Here is a 10766-nt window from a genome sequence, read left to right as displayed (position 1 = left end):
GGTGAAATGAAGTCAGAACCAACTGATTTCTATTTAGAATCATTAAAGGGAAATCAAGGTTGCTGCTTTGCTTGCAGAGCAAAGGAATTGTTAATTAATCATGAGAGAGCAATTAGTAATCTCGCTCGACTTCCAGCTCCACCGCCCAACATCCTCACTGGGGCACTACCTGGTCACCCCAGCACCAATCGCATTGAGAGATGCAGAGAGGAAGAACTGGGGAAGAGGTTTAGAGGAGGGGGTGCACCAAAGCGGAGCTGGGAACTGGGGGCTTATGGTGAGCAGCTAGGTGCAGGGGAGGGACACACACACACACGACTTGGGGGACCCCAAGGCACGGGGCCCTGCCAAAGGGCATCCCCGAGCGAGTGGAGAATGGGCGACCCCGACGGAAAGCTTCGCCTCCTCCCACGGCCGGGGGAGCAGCCCCAGCTCGGTGGTTATGGCACACGGGTTGGCTGCCCTAGTCTGGACCGTTTAAAAATACAGTATCTTTCTTTTAATAGCTCGGTTTGATCGGCTCCCGCTAGTTCACATGACAGGGTTTTCCTAAAATATCTTCTTCCACCAAGATTTTTCCAACTTAAAAATGCTGAATCCTGCTACCCAAATTAAACTCAGTGCAAAGCGAAGAGAAAAAAAATAAATAAAGAAGTGAAAGAGGGCTGGCGGCTGCCTCCGGACTGTTCGCATTCCCCAAACCAGCATATGACACAACTGTAAGATTTCCAAGGCTTTTGGAGAGTTCAGCGAGAGAATCGTGTCCTCCACTGGCTGCAGCTTCCCCGCTGAGTTAAACTTTCCTGACGGAACCTTCCTCCATCTGGCTCCGGCCCCCAGCGCGTTGTGAGCGGCCGCGGAGGAGCGGGGGATGCGGTTCAAGTCTTATATAACTGTGCAGGCTGGATGCGGGGGCAGAGACTTTCCCTAGAAACGAGAGATTTTTATATATATATAGTTATTTTTAGCGTCCTTTTTCAAAGGAAGGCCAAATACCTCCGACTTTCCTTTGCTTTCTTATTTTGGTATCACTAAGGGATTTTATTTTTGGAGGTACGGAGCTATTAATAGCTAATATTTTTAGCTATTTATTCCCTCTTTAGGAGAATACTTCCTCTTCCTTTCAGGGGCACATTCTGGACCGCATCCCTGCCCCCTAACACGGACCCACCTCTCACCTCTATGCCCACGGCACCCTCAGGTATCTGCCAGTGAGGTGCCCAGATTTCGGGGACAGAGGAGGGGGCGCATGGCCCGGCCCTGCCCGGCGAAGTTTTGGAGACCGGCCTTGTCCTCAGGAGCAGCTTAGCCCGTCCCCAGCGCCGGGCTCCAGGCAAAGGGCTCCCTTCCCGGGGTACAAGAGCTCCGGTCGGCCAGTGACAACGGGGCCTCCGGGAAGAGCCCGGGGATCCAGCTCAGGGGGTGCCGGCTTCCCTCGCAGCATCGCCCCTCCGCCGGGTAGGACTGCTCCCCCTCCCGCTGGAGAACGATTGCAGCGCGGGAGGCCCCGCGCTGTCAACTGGCAATAAACCTGATTTTAAATACTACTTTTAATTTCTCATGGTCTCCAGGAGATAAGGCATCGAGGCTTCCTGAGGATGTGCTCTCAGGCCACGGGGGCAGCTGGCGGGGTTTATCATCATAGACTTCATGGAGACATCTCTGTTTTCCACTTGCAAAAGGTATTTCAGACTCACAGTAACAATAAGTAGCTCTGACAAAAGCTCCTCACCCTTCCAAAGTAAATACTGTTCTCCCCCAGTCTGCCAGCGCGTACAGTGCACTCCTCGGCGCGTTAAAGCCGTTGAGCAGATCGGTGCTCAGACACCAAGTTTACACACCCGGCTGCACTTATACATCCACAGAACTCCCGACCGGAACCCAGCAAGGACCAAATCCCTCCCCAGCTGCAGCTCGGCCTCCTGGAGTCCCGCGAGCCGGCACCTCCCTCCATCCCATGAACAGTCCTGGAGCATCCCGACTCCATGTCACCAACCCAGGCTTAGTTCTGAGGATGCACTTGTCTAAATAACATATTCACTCCCCTAATTAAGTTACAAACGGAGTGTCTGATCTTGTAATGAGCTCCACGTGGCCAGGGAAATCCACCCACATAGAGCTCGCCGAGATTGGAAATGGGACTGCTTGAATTTTTCCCATCAAAACATTTTTTCCAAATGAGAAATAGCTTTTCATCTACAATGAAAATTGGTCGAAATTTTCTTTTGGGTTGTTGTGGAGGTTTTGGTTTTTTGGGTTTTTTTTTTGTTTTGTTTTTTTTTTTCCCTTCCCTCCCTCCCCAACAAAACTCAATAAAGACTGTTTTTTTTAGTTAAAGTAATTTTGCTGCTGAAGTTTGTTTGGTTGTGTGTTTGCTGGGTGGTTTTGTTGGGTTTTTCCCCCCCTTTCTTTTTCATTTTTTTTTTTTTCCCTAAGAACGGGCTTTTAAAAACGGATTCTCTTTGTGAACCTTAAAAGGTTTTTTTTTTTTTTGTAATTGAAGAGCAATTTGGTTTTTTTTTAATTTTACCTTTACCTCAACAAAGGCAACCTCAGAAAACAAAACTACAAATATAAAAAGATACTGAAGAAAGTGCAGAGAACATTCCTTCTCGTCCCTATCCCCTCGAAAACTTCCTGTAAAGGAAAAAATAAACGTATTTCAGCTCGCTCACAGAACAATAGGACCCCACTCTCACTGTTTTCAGTAAGGCAGCTCCTGAATTAGAGTCCTGATATGGGACTAGGGGATGTAATTAATTCAGCTGGGATGATATGATACCATCCTGGGCTGCAGTTTCCCGGTTTACCTATTGCAGGAACCTGGGGCACTGCCGGCAGTGAAGAGCATTCCCAAGTTCATCACCACTCGTATATGGAAATTCTGACACCCTCATGTCGTGTTATGTGTGAAAGGGTTACCGGGGCTGCACCTGCGGCTGGAGGAAAACCTGTTCGGAGCCTCAGCCACCTGAGAAACCCGACCAGGTTGGGGTTTATCCAGGGAAAAGCCAAGCGGCTCCACCTGCCCAGGGTACGCCGCATCCCGACCGGTCCTGGCCCCGCGCATCCTCTGGCCCCTCTACATCCCGACCCTGCCTCCGCCGCGACACCCACCTCCGGCACCTTCACACCGCTCCGCTCTGCCCTGGCCCCGTCGTTGCGCCAGGAGCCGCGCTGATTCTCGGATCGGGAATTTTAGAGGCTTGTAAATTCATTCGCACGAGAGGGAAAACGAGGATTCCAGGCAGAAGGCAAACCCGAGCATCCGAGCTGAAAACCTGTACATTTACGTGTATTCCCCATAATCACAGGGAAAAGGGGAATGAAGAGGGACTTTTGACAAGGGCACAAACGAAACGGCTTTAAAGTGACAGAGGGACTGGCAGAGAGAAGCTATGGCTGCCCCATCCCTGCCAGTGTTCAAAGCCAGGTTGGATGGGCTTTGGAGCAACTTGGTCTAGTGGAAGGTGTCCCTGCCTGTGGCAGGGCGTTGGAACTGGATGAGCTTTAAGGCCCCTTCTAATCCTACCCATTCTAGGATAATTTACTGTCTGTGGGACAGTGCTACATACTCCAGTTAGTTTCTTGCCAAAGATATTTTCTCGATTGTAAACCCATATGTGTTTGGGGTTTTTTATTTCATTATCCAAGATTTTAAGATACGGTTCAGAAAGAAGAAGTAAGTCAAATAGAGCAATTACTTACTCAAATAATTAGGAACAATTAGTCACACTGGGAGTTGGAGAGGTGCTTCCCCATGTGGCCAAGGCAAGGAAACAGCATGTGTCCATTTACCTCTGTGCTGTAGAGCTTAGGCGACAGTTAAGTGCAGTCACCAGGCCACACTTGGGGAAGAGATCACCAACAAATAACCATGCATGAGAAGTGCCAATTCTTCTTCTTAATACTGGGGGTTTAGCCCCATAAAAAGTTGCTACCTGGGAAATTCCCATATTCATATCGGGATTATAAATGGCTGATGAAGCTCACTTCCTTTGCTTAGCACAGGAAAAAAAAGGAGAAGAGACTAGACTTGCTGGTCAATACCTGGTGGTGCAGTCAGCTCAGCCTACAGCAGCCCTCAAGCTGCTCCCTCCAGTGCCCTTCCCAGGGCAGATAAGCACCAGGAATCCTTTCTGGCCTGCTCTGTTCTGGGAAGCTGGGTACAACTGTCCCCGAAATTTTAGTTGTTACAACAGTACAAGGAAAGAGCTGGTCACTTTTGCACATTGCTCCCAGCTCACGGAGAGTTTGTGGAATAGAATAGCATCATTAACTCTTATTCCCAGCTATTCAACTCACCTTCCCCTTCCAAGGAGTTACTGTAGAGAACCAAGGTTGAAATTTACAGAGATCCTTCTGACTGTTGGTGGTTATGAGCAATTTTCCCTGGCTGTTCCTTTTAGGGGATGGGTTCAACAGCCCCTGGGTACATGTCCACACGCCAGCAGCTTCCCAGTTCTCATCATGGACCTTCCTCCACACAGCAGCAACCACTTCTTGGGGGGGTGGGGTGGCTGGTGGGGGGGAGGTGTTTGCAAAGCTTTTGGAAAGGGAAAGCATTGACGGCTGGTTGAAAGCTTGTTCAGGAAGCACTTTGCAAACCTGGACCAAGAAGACAGCTATGAAACCCATCACTGGACTCAAATGCCCACACCTACTGACTCCTGACTCAGCTGGAGAATACAGCAAAGTGGTTATTTCACAGAAGTTCAGAGTGAATTGCAGTTTAGAGTGATATTGCATCTGAAGGCAGACTATCACCTACTATCATGGCACTGGCAAAAATGCATGTATAAGTAGGTAGCATTTGTTTCAGTTATATTAGGACATAAGATGGTTTATTAATAATAAACCCACAAACTAATCCAGTTGGACACCTGTACATTAGGTTCCGGATGGAAACACTGATGCAGTCACTCACTAACTACATCATATGGTGGCAAATCTAAATAAAGATAATAAAGAAAGGTTATGTTTTGAAAAGGTGGTTTTATCCCTTTAATATCACTGCCTGGGCAAGGGAATCTGATATTATATCCTGAACACAATTTACAGTTCATTACTGGGTCTCTGGCCACACCCGGCAGCTAATCTGGAATTTCACACATTTAATGAACTTCAGACTTGAAATACATGGTCTGTAAAATCTGATTTACACTGTTGTTAAAAGAGTTGGCATTTGAAAGAAAATATAGTTTAAAGTATGTATTTGTGCACAAAGTTTGTTGTGTTATTTTTTTTCCTAAACCCCCAAACCTGGTCATTAATTTACCCTAAAGCATATAAAGCGCTCCCCCTACAGTGTAATTCCTAGTGCAATATTTCTTTCAGCACCTCAGATTTACTCGCTCCATTTCTTCAGGAGCAACTGCATTCAGTTACACAAAGGAGTAGAAAGCCCCACAATGTAATTGTAGGTACTTCAGTCACTAAGTTAACTTGACAAGTCAGTTCATGATGGAGTCCAGGGTCTATAATTAGTCCTTACCTGCCACCATCATAAAACCTCTGCCTTAGGTCAGTCCTTGCTTGGGCCCTACAAGAGGTACTTTGCAATCCTGGTTCATTCAAGCGTGTTAGTTTTTTATTAGATGTTAACACCTGATATTTCCTCCAGGCTCTGGTTTTACTGAAGGCTTTGTGGCATTATATTCTTCAGAGATGGAATGGCAATAGGAGCTAAAAGAAAGAAGAGTGGGAACCTGTATAAATCACTGCCCTGCACAGCATCCTGATGGTGAAAGATCACAAAAGACACCTAGGCTGTGGAAGGAAATAGCTGTCATTCACATGTGAAATACAAGATGTTTCTTTCTGTTGAAGGCTATTTATGGTGAACACTGCACCTGCAAAAATTAGTTCCACACTTCAGTAACAAGGACTCACAATAATTCAACTTGGACTTGAACAAAACCCAAGAGTTGGGTGAGGGTGTGGATGGATGTAACCCGTTTACACCAGCCAAGGGTATTCCACAAAGACACTTAACATAATGCACTTCTTCCCACCTGATTTAGGAAAGACCTTTTCCTTACAGGTTACTGTCACAAATAGCGATTTCACTTAGAAAGTTTGTTTTCTTCCCCATTTCTCCTCGTATATAAGAAAGTTCAGATATCAAAATCTGATTAGCAGTAGGCTTGAGACTTCCTAGAAGCAAAACTGGGCAGCTTCAAATCAAACTTCAGTTTATAGGCAGTTGCTTGAGAAATTCTGGCACTAGCTTCAGCCTAAAATGTAAACTGCCACTTTGGTTAGTTTAGCTGGATCCAGCAAAAAGGCAGCAATGCATCTTGGCAAATAAAGAAATGGATAATAAAGACTGTATAATAATACTTACAATATAATAAAGGGACATACCTGCAGAAAACGAGGTAGATGAAGGATTGATAACATTTAACCTTGGTCTTCCAAAAACTTTATTCACTTTGCAGCCCAGCTGTCAGGGTGGGGAAGGTCCAAGTCCCTATGCCACACTAGAAACAGTTCATAAAGGCTTCTCTGGAGTAGCTCACAGCAGACAATGACAGTGTAGATCCTCTTTAAAACTTGCCTTCCCTTTCTCCAGGAATTTCACTTACCTTGGACTCAGAAAGAGTTAAGAGGAACCAGTGTTAGTTTCCAGTTCACACTTTTGATGAAAAGATCTCAATGCTCTTGTTTAATTTTATTCACTATCAACGTTAAAATCATTTTTCTGTTTGTCATTGGGCTTGAAATAACTGTTCCAGGCTATAAAAAAGCCAAGATGACATACTACATAATTAAAGCTACATTAATAAACAGCAGGATGTAACTGCTCCAGTTAGTATTAAAAAACAAACTAAGAAAAGGATCTTATGTGCAAATCAAGTGATTTGTAACTACATCCACATGAACAGAGAACATGCACATACAGAGGGAAATCAGGCACAATGCTGCCCAGGGGGAATTCAGGAGGTGAACCTTGGCTGGGCAGGGTGGTGCTTGTGTTTCCTGGGGCTTGTTAAGTACCAGCACAGCTCCAACAGCAAGAGGTCTCCTCACATTGCAGGCTTATGCCAAGGATGCCTTGGCAAGGGAGTGGTTAAAACGCTGGCTGCTCTTCACTTAGGGCTCTGAAATTTTACAGCGCATGGTGGGCTGGTTGTCAAACATAAGGAGAACAGGATGGAGCCTAATAGAGGTGCAGCTGGAGAGCAATAAACATTTGCAGCAACATCTCCAGGGCAAAGATCCTGCCTCGCAGGGCTGAGAGGATGGCTGGCAGAGCTGCTGCCCTTGCAGCAAGATGACATGCTGCTCCACCATCTGCTGCGGTCCAGAGGTCTCTCCTCAAAGGTCCTATCCATTAACTCCTGGAACAGGATGAAAGCCAAAGGTAATAAAAACATGACACATTGGAGTTCCCGGCACCAGGAGAGCCAACTTCCGTGTGGGACCTTCCTGTCTAGAGTGACAGCGATGGCTCTGCTGGTCCAGGACAGTCACACCAACAGCAGGATGCAGTGATTCACTGGAAACTGCTGCAGTGCAGCAGAGATGCTGTCTGACTGAGGGAACACCAATCCTTATAAATGTGCCTTTTATTCAAAACCTTAATCTCAAATTTACAAAAAGCGCAGAGGAATTCTGCACCTGCAGGCAGCATCCCCTGCCTTTCCTATAGGGTCATGCTGAGCAGCATTTCTTTCTACGGCAGGAGGAGGTAACATGCTTCATGGAGACCATTACATGGCATTTCATGTAACAGTATCACTGACAAATGGGTTGTTCTCATTTTAAGTAAGAATCCCAATCATTCTCAATTTGCACCATTTTTTGACAAGTTGGTGAAATCTGGCACTGCACAAAATTAATCCAAAGCGACATATCTTAAAAAAGAGAGGAGCCAGCACAGGACAGATCCGTGTCTAACGGCACAGAAATACAACGCCTACAGCAGAGCTACAACACGAGCTTTGCTGAAGCAGATGTGAAACACATGAGTAAATACGCTGCCTGATGGAATCTCGAGCACAGGAGACATCCACTTCCCACATGCCCAAGGTGAGCTCCGGCAGTACTTCTGAGCTGACTAAGCAGAATCACGCAGTACAATCAATTTACCTCTACTCATGCTATTAATTTATACTGTGGGTAATTCTACTTTTACCCTGGTAAACAAGTTTCTGGATATGGTTAAGCTACTCAGAGTGTACATTTAAAATAAAATCTGTTTCACATAAAAGGACAAATGAGAATGACTATTGCCCCCATCTTTAATGCGCTAAATTCTTTTGCACAGATTGTTCTTGTTACTACTTCTTTCTGTGAGAGAATCTGAACAGCACAAAATATTCCTCCTTACGTGCACAATTACAGCAAGCCAAGAGAGGGAGGCTTTAAAGTGGGAATGCCATGATTTTACAGCCCTTTTTTGTAACCCTCTCACCCAGTAACAGTTAGGTCTTAGGCCACAAAGGGAGGAAGAGCAGCAGAGGGAAGGCTGGATCCTGCAAGATCCTCATCATCCATAAATTTAATTACAAACAGGAAAAATTCAGACATTCACCATGTAGCCTAGAAAGCCCCACACTACCCAGAGAGTTTTAAGGCCTGGAAACACTAGCTTGTGCCCCAAAGAAACCACAGCATCAGTTTTGATACTGACCTTATGTAGGTGCTGGACCAAGACGTAGTGCTGCTAGTAACTGCTGTTACACTCAGCAAAGTTTTCCTTGTGTTACCTTTCTGCAGTTGCAGCAATGCTGTTTCTGCAGCCAGCTCTGCATGATCCAAGGACCAAGCCTGTTGTATGAGGAAAGGCCGAGAATTGAGTTTGTTCAGCCTTGAGAAAAAGTGGCTCAGGAAAGACCTTACCACCATGTTCCAGTACTTAAAGTGTGGCTACAAAGAAGATGGACACTGCCTTTTTGCAAGGAGTCACATGAACAAGAAGAGGGGTGATGAGTATAGGTTACTCCTGGTGACATTCCAATTGGACACAATTTTTCAGAATGAGAACCATCAGCCATTGGAATAATCTACCCAGGGAAGTGGTGGATCCCCCAATGTTGGATACAATTCAGCTGGACAGGGTGCTGGGATACCTGCACTTTGCAAGAAAGGTTGGAGTAGATGATCCTTGAGGTCCCTTCCAACCTGTTATTCTGTGATATGATTCAACAAACAGGTCATGCTCAGGGCCATGCGTAAGATACCCAATTACCAGCCAGCACCCATTCTTTCGGGGGGCTTTTTTTTTTTTTGACAAAAAATAGAAAAAGAAGAAGAAAAAAAAGCACACTAGTGTATAATACAACCGCAATTCGAAAAATAAGGCCACTGGCATTCTTTGGTAAAGCCTAGGCTGAAAACTTATCCCAGGATGCATGATCTTCCAAAAATCTGCCAACCCCTGCAGTGTTCAAACTTCTTGTATGACCACAGCCACATGAAGAATGAAATTAAACCCCATGGAAATCTTTGACATTTCTACTATTATGCAATGTTTGGGTGAAAAAAAAATACTGCAGAAATTCTCCTTCCCTTTCCAGAGTGAGTTCAGAAAAACTATTTCTAGCTTTTTTTAATTACACATTTCACCATTAAAAAGAAACCATCCATAAATTAAAAGAACCACTAACTAGGGCTTATGTAACCTATTTAGAGTGGGAAATTGGTACCACTTGGGAGTGAAGTCTGTCACTGTAATTTCTAGAGTCTACACCATCCATTTGATGTGCGCAAACATCACAAAAGTCGTTTATTTAAATATTTGCATTAAGTATTTTATATAAAGAGGTTAATTACGGGAAAAGTTAAGATGCGGCATCCTACAGAAACTGAAAGAAAAGCTTTAATAGATGTTTAATGATCTAACAGAGAGCTTATAACTGCTTTAACTAATAGATTTAGTTACAGATCTATTTAGTTATAGACTTATTTTATCAAATTCTATTTTTGTTTGAGTGTTTATGGTAGAGAACTGTTGTACTGTGCTCAGTCAATGTTACTGCAGTTTCCCCTGTGGAGAACACTCCAGTGTTAAAACTCCTGCCTCTTCCCGTTTCTGACCCAGGAGTGGGGCAGCCAACCCCAGCCATGGGACTGCTGTTGTGCTGAGCTAGTTACTTAAATCAAACATTCAAGTGATGAGAACATTCCAAAAGTAGTTGTTCCTAATAGTATTGCATCATTGCTTTTCCAAGAGCAGCTTATATATGTTTCATGCAGAAGACTTTCTTCCAGTTCCCAGCAACAGGGACCAGCAGAACGACCATCTTCTCCCTACTTTGGGTTGCACCAAAAATTGCGAGGACGATTTGACCTGAATCTTCCTGAATGAGATGAGTCTTTTCAAACTGAGTTTACAAATTACAGGGTTTATAATCCTTGGGGCAGTCAGGTACTCTGGGACTAACTGACTAGTTGTAGAAAAGGCAGAAGCAAAGCAGCAGCCTGGGTGTCATTCCGCCCAGGGACCACAACCGCCATGTCTTCCCACTGGGTGAGATGGGGCAGTGGCAGGATGACAGCGGGGCCAGCAGCAGCCTCTGCTTCACACAGAGCTAATCCACACCATTAAATTGCAATGATGATGTGCAAAGTAGTATCTTGCAAGAAGCCACTAATAAAGTCAAGGGCAGCAAAAGATCACACCAATACTTAATAAAATAAAAACCAATCAACCCCTTCCAAAAGAAACCCTGAAACCCTTCCTGCAGTGACTCTTAGGAAACTATTTATAAGAAAGAGTTTAATGAAGCAGGTCTACACTGATCAGCAGAAAGCACTGA

General features: G+C 45.0%; 1 long non-coding RNA gene across 1 annotated transcript; it reads right to left on the bottom strand.

Annotated features, from left to right (window-relative positions):
* Positions 1-476: 476 nt before the first annotated feature.
* LOC133224163 (uncharacterized) lies at positions 477-1776 on the bottom strand. Its single transcript, XR_009728784.1, has 2 exons — positions 1733-1776; positions 477-927 (listed from the first exon to the last, which is right to left on the bottom strand). It is a non-coding gene; the product is annotated as an uncharacterized LOC133224163 (long non-coding RNA).
* Between the last annotated feature and the right edge of the window lie 8990 nt (positions 1777-10766).

Source organism: Neopsephotus bourkii, unplaced genomic scaffold (assembly GCF_033783945.1).
Source record: "Neopsephotus bourkii isolate Nb327-2 ecotype Australia unplaced genomic scaffold, CSIRO-AGI_Nbou_v1 NB_1663, whole genome shotgun sequence".
NCBI lineage: Eukaryota > Metazoa > Chordata > Aves > Psittaciformes > Psittacidae > Neopsephotus > Neopsephotus bourkii.
This window is presented reverse-complemented; position numbering and strand designations above follow the sequence as displayed.